The sequence below is a fragment of the Engystomops pustulosus genome, chromosome 6, assembly GCF_040894005.1.
Source record: "Engystomops pustulosus chromosome 6, aEngPut4.maternal, whole genome shotgun sequence".
In the NCBI taxonomy this organism is placed as follows: Eukaryota; Metazoa; Chordata; class Amphibia; order Anura; family Leptodactylidae; genus Engystomops; species Engystomops pustulosus.
In genome coordinates, this window is record NC_092416.1 from 131734238 (window position 1) to 131748917 (window position 14680).

A 14680-nucleotide genomic window follows, 5' to 3' on the forward strand; every position below is an offset into this window, starting at 1 on the left:
TAGTGGCCATGTTCTAGCGCTTGAGATCCTGCATTGCACATAGTGACTAATTTACCATTATGACAGCTCCATTTATTGTTTTCCCTTTTATTACCACAATCTGAATACCTATAAATGGGTCATTCCTGGAGGTCTACAGAGGACATTTCTGTACTGGCAAGAGAAATATTTGTGGTTAGTAAAACATTTATATGCGTGGATTTAGTTTTATGGATATTATCTGTAGACTGGAGTGTAAAACAAACTCTTCATTGACAGTAAAAATACCGTAGCATGAGAAGCAAAATGTCTCATCACTGAGAATCATTACTCACATATAAATGGGAAATATGTAAATACATTTTCCAGGATGGGACAAGAAAAACAATGGGTCACACTGCTCTATGTGCAGTTCTTCATGTGGTGGCCATTTCAGTGCCAAAATTTGTGTTGCATGAAGAAGAGCGCAGCTGCGACACAAAAGTGTCGTGTGTGTGAGTATGGTTTGGACCCTTCTTAAATACATGTGCGAGCAGTTTGCACATAAAAGAACAGATTCCCCTTCTGGAATAGATATAACAGTTTGGCTTTAATATCATTAGGCTTCTTGAAAGTCATGCTTGATGTTAAGGTACTAAAAAGCAGCCTTAATTGGCGAAGTCTCCATAAGGAGAACTCTTTTATGTTTCTTTTATGGTGCACAAAGTGACTCTTGCCATATATAATCTTAGCAAATTCAGCTTTTGCAGGAAGAAAAGCAGCTGGGTTTGTGTACGAAGGCATTTTCAGGCATTTTTCAGCATGGCATTTTTCTGTGGCAGGACATCAGTTAGTATGTCATAACTGCTTTTTTCATACATAGGGTTATAGTGTCATATAACACTGAATATCATAATTTTATATGCCTGAATGTATCATTCGCCAACTTCCCTACATATGATTAATACACCTACTGTACTCTTGAACTCAATGATAGCTGCAAGAAGTGAGCTCCTCCTAGTGGTGACATTAGCTATTGGCCTGAGGGTATATTCACATGTATCGGTTGCCATCAGTTCTTCTTAAATCTTTAAATCCTATTTGAGGTTGAAACACTGATGGAAAGCACCTTCTCACTGTAGATCCTATAGGTCTGTCTGTATGGTAAGATAAGTCTTAGCATATTTTGCCTTCTTTGTTCACTAACAGTTTTTTCTGTATACATTTGTACACAGAGTAAAAGGAAAGAAACAAAATTAGAGGGCTTCCCCGTGAACTATTTTAGCGATCTACCACCTGTCAGATCCTTTTAAAAATTTATATGCCAGTGGAACCATATTTTCACCACTTTTGGTGTTTTATGTTTCCCACAATTCCACCCATTTAAGAGATTAAAGCCTGTAAAAATTAAAAGCAATGATACACATTTCTCAATGTTTTGCATTTGTTTTTTGTTTGGCAATCCAAGGGTTTTTTCTTTTGTGCTGTTCCGACAGATTTACAAAGTGTCGGCACCACGAAAACCATTTCCATCAATCAAGCCTTTTTTTTGTTGCGCAACTTGGGGGCAGCTTTTGAATTCTGACACTTTTTCTGCACTTCTAGCTTACCAAAACTTTTTTGCTGCATAATTAGACCAACAAAAAGGAAGTCTACCAACTTCTAAGCTACAGTCCATAAGCAATTGTCCTGCTAGGACCTTGATAGTATTCATGAATATAAGAGCAATGTACTGGCAGGGCGATTGTTCATGGACAGATTGTTCATGGACCATTTTATGGACAGGAATGTCTGGCTGATGATATTAAAAACACTTCACTTTACATATCAGGAAAGCGGAGCAGAACTATTAATAGATGTATATTGGTAAATTATCTAGTATTCTGTCCCAACACTTGCACACACATTACAAAAAACCTTAGGTAAAGGGACCAACCCCTTTAAAAAGTGCCATCAATTTATTGAACATTGTATATATAAACAATAAACAAAACAGTAGAATAAATTTAAAAATCATTTAAAAAATTGCTAAGAATTAGTAATCACAGTCTCATAGGAATACAAGAAGTTGCATGTACCATAGACAAAAATTAAACATTAGATAAGGTGTTTGAAAACTCTAAGGATATTCTGGAGGACGTATATACGGCGGACGTATATACGGCCCGATATACGTCCTCCATAGACGTCAATGGGCGCACGGCGCCCTACGGGAGCGGTACTGTGCAGCACACGTGCGGCACCGTACCGCTCTGTACCCAGAAAAAGATAGGACCTGTCCTATCTTTCTCCGTAGTACAGCGCCGTGCGCCATTAATTCCTATGGAGAGGGGCGGGGGTGAGCTGCGCTCACCTCCTCCTCCTCTCCCCGTACACTGCCGTTGCCCGCTACGGTACGGGCGGGCAACGGCAGTGTGAATATAGCCTTAGACCTATCTGAGCTAAGAAGAATCGTAACAAAGAATACTAAAGGAGACCAGACGGATTGTAAAATGCAGGGTCTATGAGATAGGCCAATGTGGATGAAGGTAATTCTGAGGTCACGTACAATCAAGTGATGCTTCATAAAGAGTTTACAATGTTAATAAAGGAAGGAATCTTTCACTTTTGTGGATCTTTTTTTTATCTCTCTACTTCTCTTCACATTTGTAGAGCTGATTTTGCAAAAACTGTGTTGACTTTGTAATGATTCAACAGAGCACCTGACTTTTTGAAGCTGATCCTGAGGTAAACAGACCATTCTGCCAGTGTCCATTGCCTTTCCATGACCTACAGTAAACTTGGTTGGTTAATTTTTTAACCCCCCAACTGCATGCTATAACCTACCATCCCATTGTAATTATAATTAAAAATGACAAAAAACTGTATATCTTAAAAACTCCAAGGCTACTTTTATGGGGTGGTGAATTGGGCAATAACCCAGGCCCTTCACTTAATGTATGGCCTCCAAGTCTATGTATAGCAGGCTGGCCAACTTCTGAGACTGGGCATTCTGTGGAGTACAAAAGTAAATTGCACTGTGCAAAAATATTTGGAGATGTCCTCCACTCACTAGGCGGCATAGCAACTTTACCACAGCCTTAATTAAATACAGCCTGACTAGATCCCCTAAACACTAGTATTGGCCTCTAAACCCCCAAAGTAAATACAGAGCTCAAACCCCACTCTGCAGACTCTTCTCTTCATTGGTGCAGTTTGCAGTTTTATTTACCCTTGGACATCACCCGATCCTCAGCATCTGCAGGGTATCTGTAGTGATACTTAGGAGAGATGTGCAGACAGTGTGGTTCTGAGAGTCCAGGAGGCATCTCTCATTGGCATATTGCAATTTTATTTGGGAAGTAAATGTCATTGATTTAGTTTTTTAGATTTATATACCACATATTATTTGGACAGTATGTGGCTGCATTGTATTGGTGAGTTGAGGATGAAGAGTTGCTTGTATTGTGGTACAGCCGTTCTTTAAAAAAAAAAAAAATTATCTATATAATTATCTATATTTACAAAATCCAGGGTGCATCAGACTTCAGAGTAACCTGGTATCAAGTGGTGAGGGATTACATAGACAGGAGTATAATTCAGTGAAGGTTAGAGAAAATATATAGAAAGTTACATGCAGTTAAGTAGTGTAGGCCTTTCTAAAGACATAGGGGGTCATTTACTAAGGGCCCGAATCACTATTTTTTGTTGGGCTTTCTGAATATTACAGATTTATTCCCTGAATTGCCCCAGATTTTTGGCGCACGTGATCTAATTGTGGCGCATCAGCGCCAGCATGCATGCAAGGGAAATCGGGGGCCGTGGCCGTCGGAAAACCCAACGGATTCGGAAAAAACGCAGGATTTTTTTTAAAAGTGTTGCTTGACACGCGCTTCCCTGCACCTGGAATAGGATAGTGAATTCCAGCGAACTCTGATGGACTTCAGCGCAGCAGCAACACCTGGTGGACATCAGGCGCACTACCTTAGTGAATCCCAGCCGGACCCGAATCAGCTTCGGAGAACCCGCCACTGGATTGCGACTGGACCGGGTAAGTAAATGTGCCCCATAGGGTTTTAAGGTAGGTTTGAAGCTTTAGAGGTTGGGTATTAATCGGATGGTCCAGGGTGCAGCATTCTAGAAAATTTGTGCAGCTCTAGAGAATTCCTGGCGACGTGAGCGAGAGGCTTGAATTAAAGAAGAAAATATTCTTAGATCACTGGAAGATCGAAGAGCATGGGCTGGGTGAACGACTGAGATAAGGGAAGAGAGGTTGATCAGAGCAGCACTGTGTAGAGCTTAGTGGATGAGGGGGATTAGTTTGAATTGAATTTGGTGGTGATGGGCAGCCAGTGCAGGGAATTTTACAAACCAGAGAGTCTAGAAATTTGTGTTAGATGTTAAAGTATTAAAATGTTGCAATATTAGTCTATTTTTCCACCACACTGAGGGTACATGCAACTAGATCCCGATCAATGAAAAGGCCGGGAAGAGGAGGGGGGCTGTCCTAACCACAAATTCATGAAAATATAGGACAGATTAAAAGAAACATAGCAAAAAAAAAAAATCATACACTAAAAAATGATGTGAGAAACATAAGTTTTATGTCATGTATGTTTCTCATGTATATCATTAGTGTATGATTTGTTACTTACAAATGTGACAAATTCTTTTCCCCTTCAGGGACAATAAATAAATTACTATCAATATTATTATTACTTTGCAGCGCAGTCGCCCACCCAACTCTGTCATGGTGCGGTGATACACTGTGTGCTCACCGGACAAAGATGTCTATTGTAGATCTGGAGGCAATTGGCCACAATTCTCTCTGTCTGAATGTACCCTTAGTGTGAACACTCAGCTTATATGCTCAGAAAAACCCTAGGCTTATACACACAAACAGGTCCAAAGACCTTTATGGGTAAGTCAAAATAGTTTCTTTTTTGCCTTCTGGAGATTTAGACTGCAATAAGGTTGCAGCTTTTGAATCCCAAATTGCCCCAATTGAGCAAATACAAAAAAAGTTGTGAGTGTTGAAAAGAAGCTAAATTGTAATAAATAATAATAAATATGGTGGACATGGTGCAACAACAACAAAAAATGGCCACATAAAAACAGTTGAAAAGTCAATGATAAATGCTACCCCCTCCCCTGTAACCAGAAAAACGTGGATCAGGCGGTTTGGAATTTTGTGCCTGTATCTTTTGAAATGTCCATTCACTGCTTATATCCCTCATTTGGATAGGGAAATTTTGGTTGAGTTGAACGTGAGTGCTAATAAGGAAGATGCGGCTGAATGCTGTTGTGCCCATAGTTATCCTATATCTATGGTAACCTTTATGGCACTTTATTACTTCACACTATATTAATATCGTGTCATAACCAATAAAGTGATGGTTTATCTTTATTATAGTTAGTGAATAACAGAATGTGATGTGCAATATGTAACCACTTTATCTGCTCCTCAGTGTATATCAATTCCCAGAAATAACACGCATAGTAATAAGATGTATTATTAACCACATACATACCGAAGAAGGGGAAAGGTCAGGCACAGGGGAAGATTTATCAATCTTTTTACTACATAAATCTTAATTTTCACCAAAAGACTCAAGAACTTATAATACATTGGGGCTTAATTACTAAGGGTCCCGCGGCCACATTTCTTTGTGACTTTTTTTTGCACCGCTGTGACAGGTATTTAGAAGTGGTTAATGTCACACGCGATCAGATTTTGGTGCAGCGGCGCTGGCTTTCATGCGACAGAAATCGGGGGACGGACAATCCAACTGATTCGGATTGAGCACGGGATTTAACTTTAAAATTGTGACGCAAGACAATGCACTTACATGCACAAGGAAGAAAAAGGTGGACCTGAGTGGGGAAGCGACACATGCAAGATATCGGGAGCACGATCTTAGTGAATGGCGGCACAGGGCATTCTGGTCGGACAATGCACATGGAGGAACGCGCTAGGGACAAGTAAGTAAATGTGCCCCATTATGCCCCATTTATCATGAGTTTTAGATAGTTTTAGGGCACTATTGGGGACATTATTCATACTGGGGGGAACTTATTATCGCCTTTGAAACAGAAAAGTGGCAGGTTTTTTCCCTCCTTTCTGTGCCTCTTCTGTCTGAATGTGTCAGCGCTAAAATATTCGTGTTTTCTGACAGTCTCGACTTATTTTTCGGCACAAAATTTTGTTGCTGCTTGTGAATCCACCAGTTTTCCTGTGCTACTATTTTTCTGACACCTTTTTTGGCGGAATATGTGGCACAAAAACGTAGCTAAAGCAAGTCCAAAAGCAAGTCTAGCGAGTTCTAGACGTTTTAGTCTGTGCACCAATTCATTAATCCCTTGCACCAAAAACTTAGATCCTACTGAAAAATATAGCACAGTTCCAGTGGCACCCTGCGCCAAAATTAATAAATGCCCCTCACTGTGACTCAGGTCCGCCATTATTTGCGCCTGGTTTGTTACTTTTCTTACCTGGTAATTTATGTTTGTTGTTGGTTTGCCTTATTAAATGCATTTTGAATTGTTTCAAGGCCGATTCATTTGTGCCTAATTTGTCGCAAATTATTCCCCTACAAAGTAGATATAATTTGCAACCAATAAGAAATATAGATTGAGGAAAGATGTTACAGAACATTCTGAGCTTAATTTTTGCACAAAAAAGTAAATGCATGTACAAAAGTAAATTTTTCATTGGGGAAGTGAATATCTTTGCTTCTAGTAATGAAAAGGGTGGTTTTTTTCCAAGTGCTTTTTCAAGTTTTTGTGGGTTATTTGTGACTTTTTGGCGCAAAATAATAGTGGATGCAGTGCAAACATCTGCAGAATACCCATTCACTATGTCAAATAAGGCGCAAAGACTAAAACCCAGGGTCAGACTGGGGAGTCTAGGGCACAGCAGGGAAATTGATTCTGGGGGCCCACCTACTGCTACACGGAAATATTTCATGTAAATTCGAAGACAACATTTATAGAATGCATTTTCATTGCATTTTGAAAGGCACAGTAAATTCATCAGGTAAAATGCATCCCAAAACACATCATTATTAATTCATATTGTGACCTCTTACCTTCCCCTCATATTGTGGCCCCTCATCTCCCACTCATATTGGGGCCTCTCATCTCCCCCTCATATTGTGGGCCCTCATCTCCCACTCATATTGGGGCCTCTCATCTCCCCCTCATATTGTGGCCTCTCATACCCCCCTCATATTGTGACCTTACACTTTCCCTTACACCTTCATATTGTGGCCCCTCATCTCCCAATCATATTGGGGCCCCTCATCTCCCACTCATATTGGGGCCTCTCATCTCCCCCTCATATTGTGGCCTCTCATACCCCCCTCATATTGTGACCTTACACTTTCCCTTACACCTTCATATTGTGGCCCCTCATCTCCCACTCATATTGGGGCCTCTCATCTCCCCCTCATATTGGGGCCCCTCATTTCCCCCTCATATTAACTTTTGTCTTTTTGAGTGGGATTATTGACAATCTTAAAGTTCACGTGTAAAAATTTTATCAGACTTTAACTTTTAGTCTCTGCAATTGCAACAATATGTAGTCTGGACATTGTACAAGCATTTGCTTTATTTGTGCAAAACTAAAGCTCAGAATGTTCTGTCACACCTTTTCTCAATCTAGCTGCCTTATTGATCTCAAATAAGATCTACTTTACACGAAATCATTTGCGCCAAATTAGGTGCAAAATTAGGCGCAAATGAATCAGCCATGCGACAATTCAAGACCCATTAAATGAGGTAAAAGAACAACAAACATAAATTACAAAGCATGAAAATGTAGCAAACAAGACACAAAAATAGGCAAACTTGAGACACACTAGTATTAATGTCCCCCAATGTCTCACAAATATAGCCATGTGGTCCCTTAGAAACAAGATAATTGTCTTTGGATACGACCACCTCTGCGCTCTTCCAGAACTGGACAGATATGTGCTATTAAGGTGCCTGACCACCTGGATTCATTACCATAGCAGGGCTGTGGGATATGCAATGACTCCCAGACAATTCACATGCAAAAACAATTTGTTTCTTTGAGTAATCACTCGAACAGAAGGGGTCATCTTCAAGGCAGTTATCCTTTATTTGGCTAGTTTATGGAAAAGTACACACAGGTACATGTTTTTAATAAAATCCAATTAAAGAAATGACAGATCAATCAAATTAAAGATTCCAGATGAGAATACTCCTCTAACAAACCATAGAAAGACTTTCCACTATTTTAGCAAAATGTTTTTGTCTACTTACATATTCCCATAAAACCTATTTAATGTAGATTTCTGTATACCAAGGCACAACACAAATTCCTAAAGTCTTCTCAAAAAGAAAACAAAAAAGCTCTCTTGGTCTGGCTACTGAATTCCGCCATCAGTTGATATCGCAAGGCACCTGCATTGTAACTTGATGTCTAGGCTAAAGGATGGGAGATCCTGTCAATATATTGCCAAGTCAAAAGTCCATTTGCTGGCACGGACCGGTCCCCAGGCATTTGTACTTCCTGGTTCTGTGATGATATCATGACCATGTCACCACTATGGCCATTCACTGGCTGTAATGGTGACCTCCTACATTTAGTTATAGAATGCAGCACGCTTCAGTATGGATTGGCAGATTCAGGGCAATCTAGGAATGTAGAATCTTACTATAACTTACTAATCATTATGTATGCTAGAGCTGAAGTCCCATTATATAAAGCTTATCTAACTGTATATAGAAGCAAAACTTTAAGGGGTGATAGAGGAAACAGTCTTACCTAAGGAGTCCTAAAGGCTATTCTACAAGTATTATAAATGGCAAATGGTAGTTCATGGGAGTTTGAAGTTACATCTCACTGCTTCATAATTACTCTTTTCATTTATGGGATTTTTATGATAAGGTCCCCTTAAATTGGATCAATAACTCATAACTTGGCATTTAGACAGGGTGAAATGAGGTTTAATATAGATTCTGGAAAACATTGCACAAATGCTCTCTCTCCGATATCCCTGATAAGAGTTGAGGGCCGTACCTGTCACAGGTTCCAGCTCAGCACTTTACCAAATATAGAGGATTCTACATTTTGTTTACACGCGGCCGTGCAAGTATTTCATCACAGCAGCTCATAACCTTTAGTGCAGTGGAGCAGCTCTTATATCACAAGAAAATCAATGATCATAGATCCGTGTACAAATGTGTTAGGTACTATAATAGTTTTTTAAGAAAATTCTGCCTTATCAGAAGAAGCACCTTTACATACAGGAAAGTCCACAATGTGCAGAAATACAGACATTTAGATAGACAATAGATATATATTTGATAGATATCAGAAAGATACATAGATATTAGAAGATAAATATATATATATTAAATATACAGATATTAGATCAATGCCAGTTAATTTATTAGTGGCTGCTACAACTTTGGCTCTCCCCTGCAGAACCTTAAGTGTAAAAGGACCATTAAAGCCAAGCAATGACTGTTGTGGACCACACTGAGGTCTCTTTTGTGGCAAGTGATTGTCTACCACAATCTAAGACTAGATAGTTGCCTCTACTCCCTCTAGTGGTACCTAAAGACCACCAGAAATTTGTCATTTATCACTATCTTTGGAACTGCATACTCATTTTATTAGAAAAATAGAGGACCAACCAAATCGAGAAGCAAATCAAATTTTGTCCCAAATTTAAAATCCTTATTAAATAATAATATTTTTATTAGTAAAAATAATACCACTTCCACCAGGATATAATTAATGTTTATCCCCAATTTAAATGGTGTTTCCTCAGTCTCAAAAATGAAGTATTCATTGTGACTGAAACTGACATTAATTAGACAGTAGTAGATACACCAGCCATGGATACTGTATATAAAATGGATATTCAGAAAGACTCTACCTATACTTAACATGAAGCGGTACCTTACACATTTGTATTCACCACTAAAATATTTTCATCATGAAGTCATGTTAATTAGATCATAGTCATGAAAAGTGGATAATTTCATGTTAATCACATCCATAAAATTATCCAATATGCTATAGCTTAACTCACCTGCTTGCCATTCAATAAATCCTAAGGCTGACCCCAATACAGCCGGACCCTGGTTGCCCACTGTTACTGACAGGGAACTATCATGTTCTCCGGCCGCCTTCAGTATCCAAACTAAGAACAGTACAAACTTCAAAAAAGAATAAATAGTTAGTTACTTGGAATGGAGTTTGGTCAGTGGTCGGAGATCCATATTCTACAGCGTGCAGGACTTTGTCCACAAACTGGAATTTGTCATTTCATTAGGACAATAGAGAAAGTGTTGTGGCTTTAAGAAACAGCTGAACTGCTCAATTCCCTTTTTTTGTGACTTTTGATCTTTATAGTGATGCCTGAATTCAGGGTCAAAGCTTGAAGGGCTAAAGTATAGTATTAGAGGAGCTAGTTACAGAGCTGAAGAGCTGAATTTGTCTTCTTATACATGCTACACTGTGATAGGATGATGTGCTTTTACATATGTAGGACTCTCTGCATGTGAACATTTTGTTGGTCTTATTATGTGCCCCAAATTTCACAGAAAGGTTTAGGGAGATTAGAACTCTAGAAGAAGTGCCATGATTCATAATTGGTGCCCAAATTAAGCGACAACAATTGGTGTGAGTGTCTGGCGTGCACAACACAGAAAGAACAAAAAAGGATTCTGGTGCCAGAAAAGACCCTTTTGACACATAGCAAATGTCCTTGCGAGTGTAGACATTTTCAAGATACAGGCTAAAAAATTGTAAGGTTAAGATGTTCAAACAAATCTCTTCAAATATCTAGTGATTTTTACACAATAAAGATAATTTTTAACCCCTTACTTTACAAAATTACTCAGTTTGTTGCTGTTTTAGCTCCTATAACTCAGTGATGGTCAGTGTAAGATTCCAGAGTGTGGGCAGGGACTATAGATGCAGACACTACATGATTCCTCTGTGCTATGAAATGCTGTGTGCTGACAATGTGCTTAAATTATCAGGGTATAGGGTTTATTTACAGTTTTTTTTAGCTTCTGAACATTCTACTAGTATTTGACACATCGAAAAAAAAAAAAGAAATGAGACAGATCAGAGATAAGAGATGATGAGATCCATGAGATGGATATAAAACACAATGACACTCTAACCCTCTTATAACGAACACATGGTCAACTCTGCTATATGACTCCCTCCCAAATAAAGACCTTATCATGCCTGTAGGTTGTAGAGTAAGCATTTGCACACTGCTGCTTGCCAGCAGAAAGTGCTTGTGTCTGAGTTGGCCATGAAATTAAGGGGGGGAGACCAGAGGCAGAGAGCACACAAGAGTGTGCAGAGAAGAGAAGCTATTCATTGGAAGAATCCAACCATAGTCAGAAGATTTACAGTCGGATTCAGGGGCGACCAAAATTGTAAATACCAAGACTGATAGAGACAGGGTGGAATTATATCAATGAAATGCTGTATTTTTCTTAACAGTGAATAAGATATTGTGTTATTTTGTTATCCTGAGTAACAAAGCCTTATATGGAGCTGCACAATGAGACAATCGGATCTTGTCCAAAGGCTGGGTGCAGGCTTCTTTAACCAGACACAATGGTTTTAAAAAATCCACTTGGTAAAAAGATACACTGAACCAGCACCCCAAGAAAGTGAAGATTTATTCACTATCTTATACAAAAGCAATGCTTCAGCTCTTCAATAAATAAATAATCTGTGTGCGCTATATAAATAAAGAATTATTTATTTCATTTTTTTGCTTGAAAATAGCTCTAACGAAGAGCTGAAACGTTGCTTCATATATCACGGGTTAATAAATCTTCCCTTTCTTGGAGTGCTGTTTCAGTGTTATCCTGAGTATATTTATATCCTGCTTTCCAGTAAATATCCCTTTAAATATTTTTCTGCCTGGCTGTAGCAATTTGAAGGGCTGGTTTATCAAAGAGCAGTGATTTTTTACCTAACTGAGAGCAGATGATGTGATAGAGCTGAGTTTTATATCAAATGTATTTGATTTTTACCAGCTTTTCAAGGTAAAGGAGTAACCCCTAACAGGACTCCTAGGAGATACAGTGAGAGTCCCGCCTTCACCACCCATACACTGTTATTGACAGCTTTCCCTCTATTGGTGTGTATTATAGGGATCACAGTTCCCTATTTCAAACCTGGTGAATTACTGAAAACTGGAGCACAGGTCATGAAGAACAAAATAACCCCTGCACATGTACTTTTATACTGATTACAGATGTTTTTGAGCTGATAATCTGCAATAATCTGCCAATATACTGTGATGATGCAGCACCCATAATCATGGAGTCGCTGCTGAGATATATTATCATTGTCTAAGCAGCTTAAATATTAGCTGGTTATGACTTCACATGAACAACCAGCTTTCAACAGCGTTGCCAATTATCTGGAGGTAAAATGGCAGTGATCACCGATCCATCATCTAATGTGTGTAGAAATCAGAGTTACTATAGGGCATTTAGTCTGTGGCACTTCCACTAGCGTCCTCAAACAGTTAGTAAGCTTTCCGGAAATTATTTTCCTGTTTAATGCAGATTTTCTTTCTATTCTGCCCAGCATCATATATTACACATATAGTAGGATTGATGCATCAGCAGGCATGGTTCCACTCCTAGTGCACACAGAAGCTAATTTGCAGAAATCAGAATTTTCTTGATAAAACAGAAAATCTGCATTTTGAAAGGTTTGTAAAGTCCTCCACACAATTCTGTGTAATTCATTTTTCTTTGAGGATATTTGAGGACTGGTATAGCCTTTTCAAAAAGACAGATTACATCTTTATTAAGAGGAGTCTTTCATTTTCTACTTCTATGTGGTGTAATGTCAGCTTCTTCCAACCATAACGTGTCTCTGCATATTAAATAAAACAAAAATGTTAGATTCTTCATTCCATCGTCATCTTCTCCACCTCCTTATCACAAACTTAATTCTGTTCTCTTGCAGTTTAATATTATGCCACCACAGTTCCCAATATAGAAACAGTGCCCCATTATAGTCATTATGCCCCCAAATCAGCCAATATACCATATTTTCCGGACTATAAGGCGCACTTAAAAGCCTTGGATTTCCTTGGAAATCCAAAGTGCGCCTTATAGTCCGGTGCGCCCTATGTATGGCGCAGGGCAGCGGACCCTACTTACATAGGTCCCCGCTACCGGAGACAGCAGATCTCCAGCGGGAACTGCAGACCACGCGGCATGAACAACTTCTGCCGCGTCGGTCTGCAGTTCCCGCTGGAGATCTGCTGTCTCCGGTAGCGGGGACCTATGTAAGTATGGTCCGCTGCCCTCCTCCACCTCCCCCTCACCTTCCCCGTTCACTTCCCTGCTCACCTCTCCGCGTCGCCGCGTCTCGTCTCCGGGTCGCATCTCTTTTCGTCGGGTATCCGCTCCGCCCCCGGACCTCCGCCACGCCCCCGGACCCTGCGCCTTATAGTCCGATGCGCCTTATATATGGAATTATTACATATATAAGGCGCATCGGACTAATGCGCCTTATATTCCGGTGCGCCTAATGGCCCGGAAAATACGGTAGTCACAATACACTCACAGTAACTAATATAGTAATGATACCCTCCCAGCCCTCATTCATGTTGTTTCATATGACTTACTGTTATTACTCTGTAATGTCTTATTTTATGTACTGTATATATGTTCTCCAGAATCTGTAAAGCGCTACGGAATTTGATATATAAATAAAGATTATTATTATTAGTAATAGTAGTCAATATTGTCACAGGACCCCCACATTAGACAATATAGTTGCAGGGCCCCCATAGTATCAAATATAATAACAATGATCCCACAGCTGTCAATAAAGTAATGGTGCCCCAACAGAATCCAATATAGTCACAAGACCTCCACAGTAGCCAATATAGTAAAAATGGGGGACATTTATCATAGCCATTGCTCTGTGTGTACTCTGTATGATAATGGCCATGCCCACCCGCCATGGCAGATACATCAAGAGGCTTAGGACACTTGATGTATCTGTTGGGCGGATACAGCAGTGAATATTTGCAGGCTTTAGTAAGTGCGCAAATGTGTGGCAGGAATGTACCACTCGGGCCCACTCTACCAGTGGCTGTGCCCTCTTCCCTCCCCCTCCACACTCACATGGCGTGGAGCTGGAGTAGTCGCAAGAATAATTGAAATTTCTAGCTGGTATGTTAGAAAATTGACATAGGAGCACTGATAAATCTCTCCCAGTAATTTGAGCCAATATAGTAAGAGTGCCCTCATAGTAACCAATAGTCACAGTGCTCCTCAGTAACAGTGCCTCCATAGCCCATAGTAACAGTACCTCCAATTGCCAAAAATCACAGTCCCCCACTGTAGCCTATAGTCACAAAGCCCCACTGTAGCCAATACTCAACAAGCAGTGTTAAGAAGCTATGCTGGTTAATTAGTTTAGCCACCCAGCTTTTCTCAATGAGAAGTCTGCCTAGTTTTACTCTTTTGTGTCCTGGACCCCACAATGTAATAAAGTAATATTTCCAGACTGGTGTCACACATATTTTCCAGTACACCATATAACTGAGAAATAGCTGCAAACGGATTGTATTTACTAGTGGCTTTGTTAATCTAAGGGGGGGGGGCATAACCTGATGCGGGTTGGCCTCTGCAGGGCACTTACACTTCAGTTTACTGACCTTGTTAGTGTTGACACAAGTTATAACTTTACCCTAGTGAAGTA

General features: G+C 39.7%; 1 protein-coding gene and 1 long non-coding RNA gene across 3 annotated transcripts in view; one reads left to right on the forward strand and one right to left on the reverse strand.

The window, feature by feature from the left end:
* LOC140064300 (uncharacterized) overlaps positions 1 to 10144 on the reverse strand; it is a 39077-nt gene extending 28933 nt beyond the window's left edge. The window contains exon 1 of the long non-coding RNA XR_011847747.1: positions 10005 to 10144. This is a non-coding gene — a long non-coding RNA (uncharacterized lncRNA). The remainder of the gene's footprint in view (positions 1 to 10004) is intronic.
* The window catches only part of HNF4A (hepatocyte nuclear factor 4 alpha), a 79608-nt gene that overhangs the window by 27517 nt on the left and 37411 nt on the right, over positions 1 to 14680 (forward strand). The window lies entirely within an intron of this gene.